Source organism: Nycticebus coucang, chromosome 16 (genome assembly GCF_027406575.1).
Source record: "Nycticebus coucang isolate mNycCou1 chromosome 16, mNycCou1.pri, whole genome shotgun sequence".
NCBI lineage: Eukaryota > Metazoa > Chordata > Mammalia > Primates > Lorisidae > Nycticebus > Nycticebus coucang.
In genome coordinates this window covers 94,380,558-94,396,842 of record NC_069795.1, presented here as the reverse complement: position 1 = coordinate 94,396,842, position 16,285 = coordinate 94,380,558, and positions in this window count along the sequence as shown.

Sequence of the window (16,285 nt, the reverse complement as noted above, 5' to 3'; positions counted from 1 at the left end):
CATGAATGTTCTCATTTATGAGTGGGATCTAAGATATGGGTACATACAGTTGTACAGAGTAAATAATAGACATTGAAAACTCTGGAGTTGGGAGGGTGAGAACAGGGTGAAAAATGAAAAATTACCTATTGGGTACATTGTACTCTGTTCATGATGTGGGTGCACTAAAAGCCCAGGCCTCACCACTACACGATATATCCATGCAACAGAACTAGTGTCCCCTAAAAATGTTGAAAGTTTAAAAATATTTAAAGGAAAAATATTTTAAATGTAAGGGTAGGCGTACAGGCAAGAATGAAAACAGAAGGAATACGTGGAATTTATACATATATATACACATACATACATATGTACTTCTATTTGCTTTTTAAAATGTTGAAAAGATAAACAAAAATATAAAAAAGTAGAGAAATGCCTTGAAAATTCTAAAGGAAAAATATTTCCCACCTAGGTATGCCTGGAAATTATGAATAAGAATGAAGGTAAAATATGGACATTTTCAGACATACGAGGTCTCAAAATTTTACTTCCGTGAAGTATTTCTCAGGAAGCTGCAGGATGTGCTCCACCAAACAAGAGAATAAGCACAATAGTAGGATGAAAAGGTAATCCCTGGGGGGACAGGGAAGGAAAAGAAGTCCCAGGAAGCCAGTTGAGTGTCCCTCAGAGGGAAACTCATCCACAAGAAGGCTGTGGTCAGATGGCCCCAGATCTGTCACCAAGAACACAGTGAAACAGACCGATTCGTTTGTGTTACAATAAGTCCATAAGCAATTTACTTAATGACAAGTACACTAAAAACTAAGCAAATAAAAAAGGTCTTCACAGAAAACAAAGTTGTAAGAAAGGAAATAGGTTTATAGTACATTGAGAAGCTGGACTGGAACATTTATATAATCATAATAATATAGACACTAAGTATATAAATATGTTATACTAAATAAAATAAAGTTATTACATAATATGGGTGAAAACAAAGTGGATATGGATATGTGTAAAAGTGGGCAGGGGAGGGTAGAAAGAAATTCATAGTAAAACTCTGTTATTTATAAATTCAAAAGTAAATTCCAAAAGAAACAGCTTACACAGCCAAAAGTAGTTATTTATGGGATTGGAAAGGATAGAGCAAGACACTGCTAATGTACCCTTGAGTAACTATTTGGTAAAAACTTTTGAAAATAAATGGCATTTATATAATATTTTTTGATTTAATAAAAATTAAATGAAAAATGACTTCTAGTTACATAAAAGATCCCCAAAATAAGGACAAGAAATACACACAAATATCAATAAAGTTTATATTTAGAATTTTTTGTTGTTGTTGTTATTCTTTCTGGGTGATTCAAACTGAACAGATACTACTACAATGATATAATAAAAAAATTAAATAAAAAGAAACCAAATTATGTGTGACTTGTTTGAACCCCTGATGTCTCCTCATATTTAACACATTTTTTCAATATACACAAATGCATTTTTACTATGATTAAATATTTAAATTTCTACAAGATTTGAATTTTTCTCTATAAAGTTAGTTGAAATTATTAGTGAAAGTCTGTATATGAAAAGGAAAATTTCATTTTTCAAGATTATTTTATCTAAGACCTTAAAATACCAAATACATCTTCATATTATCTTTTCATGTGCACCCCATATATCTTCAACCAGCACCTCCTAAGCTTAGATTCTTATCAGTGGCTCCTCTGTATCACTGATACGGCTTTTAAACTTGTCTCCTAGATGCCAAGATTTCCCTCTCTAATTAACTGGATTTGAAACCTTACTCCAAATGGCTTTATATTCTCTGCCTTCCATGTCATCCTTATGAGGCTGAAATATATGATCCACAAATACATAACTGTGTAATTGTTCTGATTCTTGGGAACCTCTTCCCTACTCCAGTATCTTTAGTCAAAGTGTTGGATCATTTTTCATTGTCCAACTCAAATTCCTACACCAGGAACCATATCTGACCCACTTGGCATCATTCTCACTCTTTAGCTATCTTCCCTCTAAAATAATTTTGGAACCTCTATTATTGTGTCTATTATCAACCTGTTTGAAATTATGCATCATCTTTGGGTTGCCCAAAATGTCTAGTATAGTGCTTTACTCACAGTAAATAAGGGTATAAATTTTGGATTAAATCCTAGCACAGAAGCACAATGTTGGATCAAGTCAAAATTGTCTGATAATATCCAAAAGTATCACCCACAAGAAGGACCGCTGACCTTGCAGCTATTATGACTTATCCTTCCACAAAATTTTTGTTTATTTGTCTTATAAGCCTTGGACAATTGTTTGAATTTCAAGATCCTATTTATTTAGAGAGAATGTTAGTTCATGGGGCCACATTTATCTTATTTCTTATGGCTTATTTTTGTTTCATATTGGAAACCTGCCTTTCTGATACCTAGATGAAAGAAAATTGACCTGTCTACTGAGGAGAATGATGCCTTAGTTAAAGGACGAGTCGATGCCTGGTGACTGTAAAATTCCACTGTTACACTCCATTTCTTCATAGAACATTTTAGGGAAATGAATAAAAATTAGCTCAAAAGGGCTGTAACACTTTATCACACTTTTTGGCATTTAATAAAAGCATGTAGGGTGGCACCTGTGGCTCAAGGGAGTAGGGTGCCAGCCCCATATGCCGGAGGTTGCGAGTTCAAACCCAGCCTCGGCCAAAAACTGCAAAATAATAATAATAATAATAATAATAATAAATAAAAAATAAAAACATGTAAACAGGACCGCAAGCCATACTTTGAATTACAGGTTATTTTTGCCAAACTGACCAGAGTTCTATCACCAAAGTACTGGTGAACAAACAGTAAGGTTTAGAATAAAGATTGCCAATAATACCATACTCCAAATGTTTAGAACTGGGCCTCCTTGGGCAGTGCCTATGGCTCAAAGGAGTAGGGCACCAGCCCCATATACCAGAGGTGGCAGGTTCAAACCCAGCCCTAGTCAAAAACTGCAAAAAAAAAAAAGGGGCCTCCTTAAGGCTCCAGTGAACAGTCTCTGTTTTCACTTTATGAATTGCTACAAGGGTGCAATGTGTAAATGTAGAACATTTAAACTCTTAAAAATTTGACACATATCAAATTTTTTTTAACAAATAATATTTTAATAAGAAGTTTCTTGTGAGAGCTTAAACTTAAAATGTAGCTAAATTGTATTCTTCTCATATTCTCAAATAACAAACCATAACATTATAGTATTGCGATTAGTATAATGTATGTTCAGAGCATAATTAATATATAAATTAATACATTCTATAGCAATCAGGATTCTCTAGAGAAATGAGATTAAGAGGATACTCTCTCTTTTTGAGAGAGAGAGATCTCACATATAGAACTATTATATATGGCCTCTTAGTGAAGAAGAAATAAATGATAGATAGATAAATAGATGATAGATGATTGATAGATGATAGATAGATAAATAGATAGATAAAGAGGTGATAGAAGAAAAAATTATTTTAAGAAATTCTCTCACATTATTGGAGCTGGAGGTCTGAAATCCAAAGGCAGTGTGGTCAACTCCTGCAGAAGTTGAAATCTTAGACTTGAACCTGAAATCTGTGGGGCTATGTTACAGTATTTAGATAGAATTCCTTCTTCCCCAGGAAACCTCAGTTTTTCCTAAGACCTTTAACTGATTGGATGAGGCTCCTCATATTATGAAGGAGTGATCTGCTTCACTTAAAGTCAACTGACCATAAATGTCAATCACGTCTACAAAATACCTTCCAACATCCACACTAGTGTTAGACCACAGTCTAACCGAGCACCACAGTCCAGGCAAGTTGACACTAAAATTGACTATCACACATTCACGGAAGACCTCCCTAGGACCTGGCACCACTGCACACACAGAGTTTACCCTCAAGGCCGTCACGCTTTCATGTGAAGAAGACAAACCAGTAAATCCACAAATATGTAATAGCGGAAACCATGCTCTGCTAAGGGGCAGAGGAGGCCAGATAGAAGGCATCAAATTTCAGCCTAGTGGTCATGAACACCACAAGGAGAAAGGTAATGACTGGACCAAAACTTGAAGGACGAGTAAGAGTTTATTGAGCAGGAAGAAGAAAGAAGAAGGATAAAGTCTATGACAAAAACTGGTCTACATCAAAAAAGATGCAGGTGCATTTGGTTTGTCTAGAACAAGTAACAAAGTGCCACCAAGGCAGAAAATTGAGCTGAATAAGGCATCAGATGCCAGAACAAAAGTGCTTTATGTGCCAAGCCACGACATCTGAACCACTTCCTGAAGTCCATGAAAAGTCATCTAGAAAGGTTATAAGAGTAAACTAAAACATCAGAAAGATGACCTTGACTGTAGGGCTAAGACTGCAGAACTGGGAGAAAGAGGATAACACAAAAGCAGAGACTGTTTTGGAAAGTGACAGCAGATAGTTGAACAATTGTGAAGCCTCATAGCAATGGAGTGAAAAGCAGAAGAGAAAAAGGAGAAGACTTCAGGAAGTAGAAGCAATAGGATGTAGTGACTAATTGACGTGGGCTGAGGGAGACACGGGCTTATTTGGTGACTCTGAGTTTGGGGTTTGGATAAATAAGAGCACGATTTATGCCATATCATAAATCTTGGTTAAAGAGATAAAACATGATAAAAAAGAAAAAGAAGAATAAAGTGAAAGGGCAGGAGGTAAGGGAGAATGAAGAAAACACCAACAGATATTATGACGTCTTTCTATATCAGTAATATATGGTGAAAATAATTTTAGGCATTTCTCTCTAATCTTCTAAAGTTGCTTCTACATGGCCAAACCAACAGTTTGAACACAACAGGTTGCCTAATAACAAAAGTAAAACTTGAAGCTAAACGTGGTACTTAAGAATTTACTTGTAAAAGAAATTACGCGAAGTTATTTTTGCAATCTCAAAAAAATATATGAAACAGGCACTCAGTGCCTATAGCTCAGTGGTTAGGGTGCTGGCCACATACACTGAGGCAGGTGGGTTGAACCCCACCCAGGGCCAGCTAAACAGTGACGACTGCAAAAAAAATAAAAAATAGCTGGGTGTTGTGGTGGGCGCCTGTAGTCCCAGCTACTTGAGAGGCTGAAGCATGAGAATTGCTTAAGCCCATGAGCTTGAGGTTGCCGTGAGCTATATAACACCATGCATGGCACTCTACCAAGGACAACGTATTGAGACTCTGTTTTAAAAAGAAAAGTATGAAACACCACAAAATTATGAATGGATTTGGTGATAAATAGGGGCAATACACAGCTTCCTGTCCATGACTTGCAAACAAAATTATCCTCTGATTAATAAAAACAGCACATAAGAGAACATCAGAAATATACCTAATTTAAAAAAACAAAGCCATAACCATATTCACAAATGTAACCAATGTTTTCATTTAGACCCATTAGAATTAGAATCAAAGCAGAAATAAGGAAGTGTTGCAGAAATAAACATAGGAGGGGGCCCTCTAAGCATTACTCAGGAGAGGGGTGCCTGGTGAAAATTAACATCTGGTCTTCCTGGCACATATATTCCTATTACTGAGATGCATAAATCAAATTATTAAAATCTGATGCAATTAAAAATTCAAATTAAAACTTCTTTTTCTTTGATTGCACACACTTTACTAAGTTACATGCTTAACATTTATTTGGCGTCTGGAATGTGTATCAAATTTTAGTTCCATATTCATCTTTACTTCTGTCCAAAACACATTCCTGAAGTCTTCTCTTTTTCCCAGGAAACTACTTCTTCCCTGTAGCCATGTAATTCTTATAGCACCTGCCATGTTCTTAAAAACACAGCCCCTAGAGGTGCTAGAAAACATTGGAAGATAGAGCTAATGAATAGAGACCTAATGACATCATTTGTCCTTGGGCCAAACTATACCTGAGAGGTCAAAGACGTTAAGAAATGTGAAACCAAAGGAAATGGAGTCCAGACTCTGTGTGGACAATGTCAGCCTTTACTCCACCCAGGTGCAGGTGAGCAGAGCTCGAGAAGGAAGTGAGCCCATGGGTTAAAGTGGATGAGGATTTAAGGGGTCGCAAGGGTAGGGGTGGGCACATTCCCTCTTTCCTGGGTGAGACATTCTATTTGGGCAGGGCCCTCCTTTTGACTCTATCAAAAGTCATCCAAACTTCCTGGAAATTTTAGTTACATGCATTATTAAATTCTCTATTTTGCTTGTGCCAGATTTAGATTCATTTTCTGAGATTTACAATCTAGAGTCCTAATTGATACAAAGCATCATTACATAATGTACAAGGATCCATCATCTCTAAGCTATTGATGAGCATGAAGCTCTTTACACAATGAATTGCATCGAGTTTTAAAAATAATTAACTGAAACACCAAAAATACGATAGCAACATAGGACTCCAGTTAACAAAGTTATCAAATCTACAAATAGCCGAGTGAAAAAAAAACACACACCCCTCAAATTATGGTCTTTATTTTTGTTTAAACTGTGAAGTCAAACTAAAGAAAGGTTTTATCCCTTTCATTTGTCATGTTAGAGGAAATGAAGGTGAGTTGGTTTTTAAATCTCAATTAATAATGGTGAATAATGTGGTCTAGTTTGTATTAAATATGTCTATGAGAAATCTTTGTGGTTGATTATCAGCAGACCGAATAAAGCAGCTCATTCACTATCTACTAGCTATAAGCTAATGAGCTATTAATTATCTACAAATACTACAAATTTATCAGTAATTGAAGATAACTGCAAAATCTCAGTATGGAATCATTCAGAGTGGCTAGGAGATCACAAGTATACCCTCAAAATACCTTCCAGTCAATTATAAAAAAAAAAAAATTTTCTAAAAGTCAATAATACCTCATCCTCCTCCTGCTCTGAACATTCCTTTTTCTGTTGGTTTTACTTTAAGAAAACGATCCCAATGTCTCATTATTTAGTGACTAAAGCATTCATAAGTGACAGAATAGATGATCTCCAAAAGTGGAATGAAATAAACCAAATGAAATTTAACTTAATTATGCATTAAAATGTGCTTACGAATGCATAGTTCAAAAACAAATTATGTTTATAGAATTGAGTTATGTTACTCCTTTGCTGTCAAAACCAAAATGTCTCCTTGAATCCACATGCAAAAAGTTGTTAGTAAATACAGATAAAGAAGACAAGCTTGATTATTTTTGACAATAACATTCATTGTAAAATTTTCATAATTTTTATAAAAAGTTTTGTCCAATGGCAATTACATGTTTTCCCCTTTCCTACTATAATTTGACTGACTTAAATCTATGACTACATTAATTTGATTGCATGAAGTCACATGTCATGAATTTAAATCAAAACTGCAAACTTTGGGGGGGAAAGACATCTTTATATACTCCTCATAATACTGCACCTAATAAAAAATAATGTAAATAAGGAGGTCACCTTAAAATTTTATACCACATGCAATCCATCTCATTAGGGTAAGGACAGAAAGAATTCAGAGAAGTCTTCAGCAGAAACAGTATGCCTATGTAATCTTTATCAGTCAAGGTGTCGGGGACACAACATTTGAACTATGCTGTAATAGACATCAAGCAAAAATGATGGGTAAAGGTATCCTACACAGACGGATCACGATGGTCCTCAGTGGGGGAGCTGTTCCCTCCAGGGAACATTTGGAAATATCTGGAGAGGTGTTTGGTCATCACGTTTGGGCTGCACAGTGGGCAAGGGACAGAGATGCTGCTAAACAATCCTGTCCCTCAGGATAGGACAGCACAGGACAGCCCACACAGCAAAGAATCAGTTGGGCCAGAATGTCAATAGTGTCAAGGTTGAGAAACCCTGAGCTATGGAAGAGAAAGGAAATGAATATGTTTTAAAATAGTGCATTCATTATCTATTAGTTATATATTAATTATCTACAAATTACCACAAATTTCAGCAGCTTAACACGCATTTATTATCTCAGTGAATTTTTGCAGGTCAGCAATGTGGGCGCAGATGATCTGGGTCTTCTGCTTGGGGGCCACAATCTGCCCACAAGGCTGCAATCAAGGTGCTAGTCCGGGCTGGGGACTCTCCCAGGGCTGGACTGGGGAAAGATCACCTTCTAAATGCACACGGGGATTGGATGAATTCAGTTCCTGGCACATTCTCAGACTGAGGTCCTCATCTTCTTGTTGGTGGCCCTCTTTTTTTTCATCATGTGGAACTTTCTGAGGGTAGTTCACAAGATAGTACCTTTTTTCATCAAAACCAGCAAAGGACAGAGTATTAGACTCTGTAGAGACAGCCTTGCACAGTGACTGGTGAGGATAGGGACTTGATACTTAATGAACTAATATGAAGTAAATCAGATGTTTCACTGATTGATGAACATTATATTTTTTAAAGGACAGCTGAGTGATATAAAATCTTTATAGATAAAATAGATAAAGTGTAAATTTGAACTGAAGGCTTTTGATAAAATAGTTTAAAACAGTAAATATATGATCAGCAAAAGAGTAATAAAAAAGAGATGATATCCATTCTGGGACTTCCATGGACTAGGTAATTTTCAGATATTAAGTAAATGCCTATGACAAACTTCATTTTATAGAATGGAAAGATGAAGCCCTAAGGTTTTGCTTATGTGACTTGCACCTCTAAAAAAAGGCTTGAGGCTGTATTTCCAGAATCCTGGAATAAGGAACTTAGCAGACTTTCTCCCCCTGGGGGAGAGGGAAAGGACTGGTTAGAATACTTTAAAAACACAAAACAGTAATTTAAAGTCTCTAGAAATTGTCCCCAGGACACACAGCCAATGGTTAAATATTTATTAAAGAAAATCTACTAAATCTAGTAAGAAAAGAAAAAGTGGCTTTGATTCACTACTTGCTTCCTTTCCCACAACCCCAACTCTGTATTGTAAAAGCTCTACCCCAAATGCTTTACCCCAAGAATGTGCAGCCAAAAAAGGCATTCCTTTTCCTCCCAATACCTAGTCTGGGCCACCAAGCCGCCCAAGAGGAGTGGTCTGCCAGTGAGTCTCATCCCACCATCCCACCTGTGCCCTGTGCTACAGAAACTCTCTTCTAGGCAGCTGTGGCTTGTGCCGGAGAGCACTAGGCATGCCCCCACCCAACTTACAGAGCAGAAAATCCGCTCCAGACACAGTAAGACCAAGAATACTGGTGCCTGGACCACCGTCACCCTAGTTTGCTGATGGAGCAGAAACTACACACACAGGGGCAAGATAAAGAGACTGTGGGCTATTGTCCCTTCCTCTGTGCCCACGGGAAGAGTGGGGGCCTCACTCCAGGAGAAGTAGGGTTCCATCCCCTGTTCTGGCACAGTAGCTCAGGGGTTATGTCCAAGAGGGAAAAGCAGGCTGTGAGGATAAAGAGCACTTCAGCTCTGCCTAAAAGGACCGATTTGATTTGGAACAGAGCATGGACCCATGTGTAAGGGTTTTTATGAAAAGATGGAAATTCTGGCTTGGCACCTGTGGCTAAGGTGCCAGCCACATACACCTAAGCTGGCCAGTTCAAATCCAGCCCAGCCCACCAAACAACAATGACAGCTGCAACCAAAAAAACAGCCCAACGTTGTGGCACGTGCCTGTAGTCCCAGCTACTTGGGAGGCAGAGGCAGGATAATCGCTTGAGCCCAGGAGTTGGAGGTTGCTGTGAGCTGTAATGCCACAGCACTCTACCCAGGGTGACAACTTGAGGCTCTGTCTCAAAAAAAAAAAAAAAAGGAAAAGACCCCAAGCTCCTAAACTTTGGTATTGAATCCCTCGCTACTCAATTTTTCTGCTATCAGGACAAGAAAAAGGTAAGGCAAACAAAGATATTAAAGTATGGTTTATGCATGTTAAAGAAAGAAGATATTTTGAGTAAATTCCATTCCCCAGAAATGCAAAAGGTAAATAACTAGGTGGAAAAGGATAAATTCTCAATGTAATTTTCTATAAGCATTTTTCCATTTAATTTTTAAAACTGCATGCTTAGAGAAAAATATCAGTGCTTATGCTTTATTAGTTTACATTTCATTATAAAATGTTATAATTTAATAATCCCTAAAATGTTCTTCATTTCCTGTATTTCTTACTCCAGTCCATATTTTGGACTGCTTGCAGCCAAGATACATTTTTCTCTTATTCTACATTCATTAGACCAAAAAGTAAGCGTGACTTTTGTATTAACATCAACTTAAAATAATGTTACATGAAAACAAGCTTTTTAATGAAAAAATCAATAGCAAACTAGAAATAAAATAACCATTAGTCAGACATAATCCTTAAAATTTACAGATGATAATAATATGGAAGGACAAAGGTTGACTTAGCTCACTGGTATGAGTCTCAAAGGACTCACAAAACTTCCAGTCACCCTGCAGGGCCGTGGGGAGCAGCCTTGAGCCCGAGCCTTTTCCAGCTGGGCTAGCATGCAGTTGTTTCCTTCCAGAGAGACCAAAACCTATTTCCATCATCCTCATCCTCAAAACATGCTGAAAAGCCTAAAAAGGAAAGGAGGGTATATGCATTTCCTCAGTTAAATCTTTCAAACAACTGACTTAGGAACTGATTTTCCTAGGAGTCACTTACTTTTTCATATTAGTGTACATTGTCTAATTTAGACTTGTTTTGGTCTACTATTTCAAAAAATGTCACTGAAAAAAAACCACTAAGTAATTTCCCTGCTAGTATCTGCTACTCCAGACCACATTCTCAAAGGCATATTATATACTTGCTGGATCAGACCAGAACAAGTACATACAGAACTATGTAGGATAGTTGAGAAGACAAGGTAAGATTTTCCAATGCACAGAATACTGAATAAGCAAATTGATAGTGTATTAATTTTTCTATCCTAACTTGTTGTTATAGAAATTCCTTCTTATTTCTCAAAGTGAGAAAGGTTTAAAATGCGTTGCCATTCATAATGTTGTTTGTGAACTAGCAGCATCAGCGTTCCTGGAGCTTCTTAGAAAAGTAAAATCACAGACTACCCAGACCTGCTGGGTTAAAACCCAAAGATTACCAAAACCTTCAAGTAATCTACGCAATTTGAGAAAGCTAAGGCTTGAACATATCCTCCAAACCTCGTATGTTGAAGGTTTAATGCCCAATGAAACATTGTTGGGAGGTCAGAGCTAATGAAAAGTGGTGAGACTTAGCCCCACCACACCAGACAGGGCCCCAGTTTCTCAGGCCACGACACTGTACAGGCCCTCAACAAAGCCCCAGGGGAAAAAAATCAAAGGGAGAAAGACAACCATGGGGTGGAATCAGCGGAAAAACTAGGGTAACATGAATAACCAGAATAGATCAACCCCCCCCCAAGGAAAGATACGGCAGATTTAATTGAAGATCCCATTCATAAACAACTGGCTGAGATGTCATAAATCAAATTCAGAATTTGGATTGCAGACAAGATTAATAAAGTGGAACTAGGAATTTGAGGAGAAATTCAAAAGTTGTCTCAAGAATTTAACGAATTTAAAGACAAAACCATCAAAGACATAGACACAATAAAGCAAGAATTTTCAGCCTTCAAAGATACGAAAAATACTGTAGAATCCCTCAGCAACAGAATGGAGTAAGCAGAAGAAAGGATTTCTGACATTGAAGATGAAGCCTCTGAATGTTCCCAAACTTTCAAAGAGGAAGAGAAATGGAGAGCAAAAACAGATCATTCTCTCCAAGAGCTCTGGGATAATTCGAAGAAGGCAAATATCCGAATCATTGGAGTTCCAGAAACAGATGAAGTGGCCTCACTGGGCACAGAGGCCCTTCTGCATGAAATTATGAAAGAATTTTCCAGACACACCTAGAGATTCTTTTTTTTTTCCTTTTTTTTTTTTTTATTAAATCATAGCTCTGTACATTGATATGATCATGGGGCATCATTCACTAGCTTCACAGACCGTTTACCAAGTTTCACATATACCCTTGTAAGATGCACCGCTGGTGTAATCCCACCAATCCCCTTCCCTCTACCCACTTGCCCCCCCCTCCCCTCCCTTTCCCACTTCCCCCTATTCTTAGGATGTAACTGGGTTATAGCTTTCATGTGAAAACTCTAAATTAGTTTCATAGTAGGGCTGACTACATTGGGTACTTTCTCTTCCATTCTTGAGATACTTTAGTAAGAAGAATATGTTCCAGCTCCATCCATGTAAACGTGAAAGAGGTAAAGTCTCCATCTTTCTTTAAGGCTGCATAATATTCCATGGTGGACATATACCACAATTTATTAATCCATTCGTGGATCGATGGGCACCTGGGCTTTTTCCATGACTTAGCAATTATGAATTGGGCTGCAATAAACATTCTGGTACAAATACCTTTGTTATGATGTGATTTTTGGTCTTCTGGGTATATGCCCAGTAGAGGAATTACAGGATTGAATGGCAGATCTATTTTTAGATCTCTAAGTGTTCTCCATATCTCTTTCCAAAAGGAATGTATTAATTTGCATTCCCACCAGCAGTGCAAAAGTGTTCCCTTTTCTCCACATCCGCGCCAACATCTCTGGTCTTGGGATTTTGTGATATAGGCTAGTCTCACTGGAGTTAGATGATATCTCAAAGTAGTTTTGATTTGCATTTCTCTGATGATTAAAGATGATGAGCATTTTTTCATATGTCTGAAGATCGCACGCCTGTTTTCTTCAGAGAAGTTTCTCTTCAAATCCCTTGCCCAGCCTGCAATGGGATCCCTTGTTCTATTCTTGCTAATGCGTTTGAGTTCTCTGTGGATTCTGGTTATTAAACCTTTGTCAGACACATAACCTGCAAATATCTTCTCCCATTCTGAGGGCTGTTTGCTTGCTTTACTTACTGTGTTCTTGGCCGTGCAGAAGCTTTTTAGTTTGATCAAGTCCCAGTAGTGTATTTTTGAAGCTGCTTCAATTGCCCTCATAAAATACTCACCCATCCTGATTTCTTCAAGGGTTTTCCCTGCACTCTCCTCTAGTATTTTTATAGTTTCATGTCTTAAGTTTAAATCTTTGATCCAGTGAGAGTCTATCTTAGTTAATGGTGAAAGGTGTGGGTCCACTTTCAGTCTTTTACAGGTTGCCAGCCAGTTCACCCAGTACCATTTGTTAAATAGGGAATCTTTTCCCCACTGAATGTTTTTAATTAGCTTGTCAAAGATTAAATAATGATAAGTAGCTGGATTCATCTCTTGATTCTCTATTCTATTCCAGACATCTACCTCTCTGTTTTTGTGCCAATACCATGCTGTTTTGATCACTATCGATTTGTAGTATTGTCTGAGGTCTGGTAGCGTAATTCCTCCTGCTTTGTTTTTATTTCTGAGTAATGTCTTGGCTACTCGAGGTTTATTCTGATTCCATATAAAACGAAGTATTGTTTTTTCCAGATCTTTAAAGTATGACAGTGGAGCTTTAATAGGGATTGCATTGAAATTATATATTGCTTTGGGTAGTATAGACATTTTAACTATGTTGATTCTTCCCACCCAGGAGCAAGGTATGTTTTTCCATTTGTTAATATTTTCAGCTATTTCTTTTCTTAGAGTTTCATAGTTCTCTTTATAGAGATCTTTCACGTCCTTTGTTAGATAAATTCCCAAATATTTCATCTTCTTTGGCACTACTGTGTATGGTATAGAGTCCTTAACTGTTTTTTCAACTTGACTATTGTTGGTATATATAAAGGCTAGCAATATATGAATATTGATTTTGTAACCTGAGACACTGCTGTATTTCTTGATCACTTCTAAGAGTTTTGTAGTAGAGTCCCTAGTGTTTTCCAGATATACTATCATATCATCCATGAAGAGTGAAAGTTTGATCTCTTCTGACCCTATATGGATACCTTTGATCACCTTTTCTTCCCTAATAGCAGTGGCTAAAACTTCCATTACAATGTTAAAAAGCAATGGAGACAATGGGCAGCCTTGTCTGGTTCCTGATCTGAGTGGATATGATTCCAATTTAACTCCATTCAATATGATATTGGCTGTGGGTTTGCTGTAGATGGTCTCTATCAGTTTAAGAAATGTCCCTTCTATACTGATTTTCTTTGGGTTCTGATAATGAAGGGATGCTGGATATTATCAAAAGTTTTTTCTGCATCAATTGACAGAATCATATGGTCTTTGTTTTTTAATTTGTTTATGTGCTGGATTACATTTATAGATTTACGTATATTGAACCAGCCTTGAGGTGCTGGGATAAAACTGAATTTGTCATGATGTATAATTTGTTTGATGTGTTGCTGGATTCTGTTTGTTAGGATCTTGTTGAATATTTTTGCATCTATATTCATTAGTGATATCGGTCTGTAATTTTCTTTTCTTGTGGGTCTTTCCCTGGTTTGGGGATCAGGGTGATGTTTGCTTCATAGGACGTGTTGGGTAGTCTTCCTTCTTTTTCTACCTTTTGAAACAGGTTGAGTAATATAGGTACTAATTCCTCCTTAAAGGTTTGGTAGAATTCAGACGTGAAACCATCTGGTCCCGGGCTTTTTTTTTAAGGAGGTTTGGTATGGTTGATGCTATTTCTGAACTTGATACGGGCCTGTTCAACATTTCCACTTGATTCTGGCTAAGTCTTGGAAGGTGACGTGCTTCCAAGTATTGGTCAATTTCCTTTAGATTTTCATATTTTTGAGAATAAAGTTTCTTGTAATATTCATTAAGGATTTTTTGGATTTCTGAGGAGTCTGTTGTTATTTTGTGTTTGTTGTTTCTGATTGATGAGATTACAGATTTTACTCTTTTTTTCCTGATTAGGTTGGCCAAAGTTTCATCTATTTTATTGACCTTTTCAAAAAACCCACTTTTTGATTTATTGATCTGTTGTTTTGTTCTCAATTTCATTTAATTTGGCTCTAATTTTGGTTATTTCTTTTCTTCTACTGGGTTTGGGGTTGGAATGTTCTTCCTTTTCCAGTTGCTTGAGATGTCCCATTAAGTTGTTAACTTCTTCTCTTTCCGTTCTCTTGAGGAAGGCTTGCAGTTCTATAAATTTCCCTATTAGAACTGCCTTTGTGGTGTCCCAGAGGTTCTGATAGTTTGTGTCTTCATTGTTGTTTTGTTCCAAAATACTGGAGATTTCTTTCTTAATCTCATCTCTGACCCAGCTATCATTCAGCATGAGGTTAATTAACTTCCATGTTTTTGTATGAGTATGAAGATTCCTGTTGTTACTCAGCTCAAGTTTTATTCCATGGTGGTCCGAGAAGATGCAAGGAATAATTTCTATTCCTTTAAATTTACTGAGGTTAGACTTGTGACCTAAGATGTGATCGATTTTGGAGTAAGTTCCATGGGCTGATGAGAAGTATGTGTATTCAGTTTTGTTGAGATAAAATGTTCTGCAGATGTCTGCTAAATCCAAATGTTGGATGGTTAGGTTTAAATCTAAGATGTCTTTGCTCAGCTTCTTGTTGGAGGATCGATCCAACACTGCCAAAGAAGTGTTGAAATCTCCGACTATTATGGAGCTAGAGGAAATCAAGTTGCTCATGTCTGTTAGAGTTTCTCTTATAAATTGAGGTGCATTCTGGTTGGGTGCATAGATATTAATAATTGAGATCTCATCATAGTGAGTATTACCCTTAACAAATATGAAGTGACCATTCTTGTCCTTCCTTACTTTTGTTGGTTTAAAGCCTATTGTATCTGCAAATAAAATTGCAACACCTGTTTTTTTTCTGATTACCATTTGCCTGAAATACAGATGACCATCCTTTCACTCTCAGTCTGTATGTGTCTTTTAAGTAAGATGTGACTCTTGTATGCAACTGATATCTGGCCTGAGTTTTTGTATCCAGTCAGCTAACCTGTGCCTCTTTAGAGGACAGTTTAAGCCGCTTACATTAATAGAGAATATTGATAAGTCTGGTGAAGTTTGGGTATCGAGTTTTTTAATAGTCCTGTGGGCATTTTTAATCCTTTCACCAGTGTGGAAATTGGAGTTTAATCCAAAGTTTCTGAGTGAGTTTACTTTTGTGGTATAGGATTGGGTTGGTCATTATGGAAGATAGGTCGGAGAATGTTCTGAAGAGCTGGTTTGGTTATGGCAAATTTCTTCAACATATGAGTATCATTAAAGTATTTAATTTCTCCATCATAAATGAAACTCAGTTTAGCTGGATACAAGATCTGGGCTTGAAAGTTATTTTGCTTTAGGAGATTAAAAGTCGGTGACCACCCTCTTCTGGCTTGAGAAGTTTCGGCAGAGAGCTCTTCAATCATTCTAATATTCTTCCCTTTGAAGGTAATGGTTTTCTTTCTCCTGGCAGTTTTGAGGATTCACATTCACAAAAGGATTAAAAATGTCCACCGGACTCTCGAAAG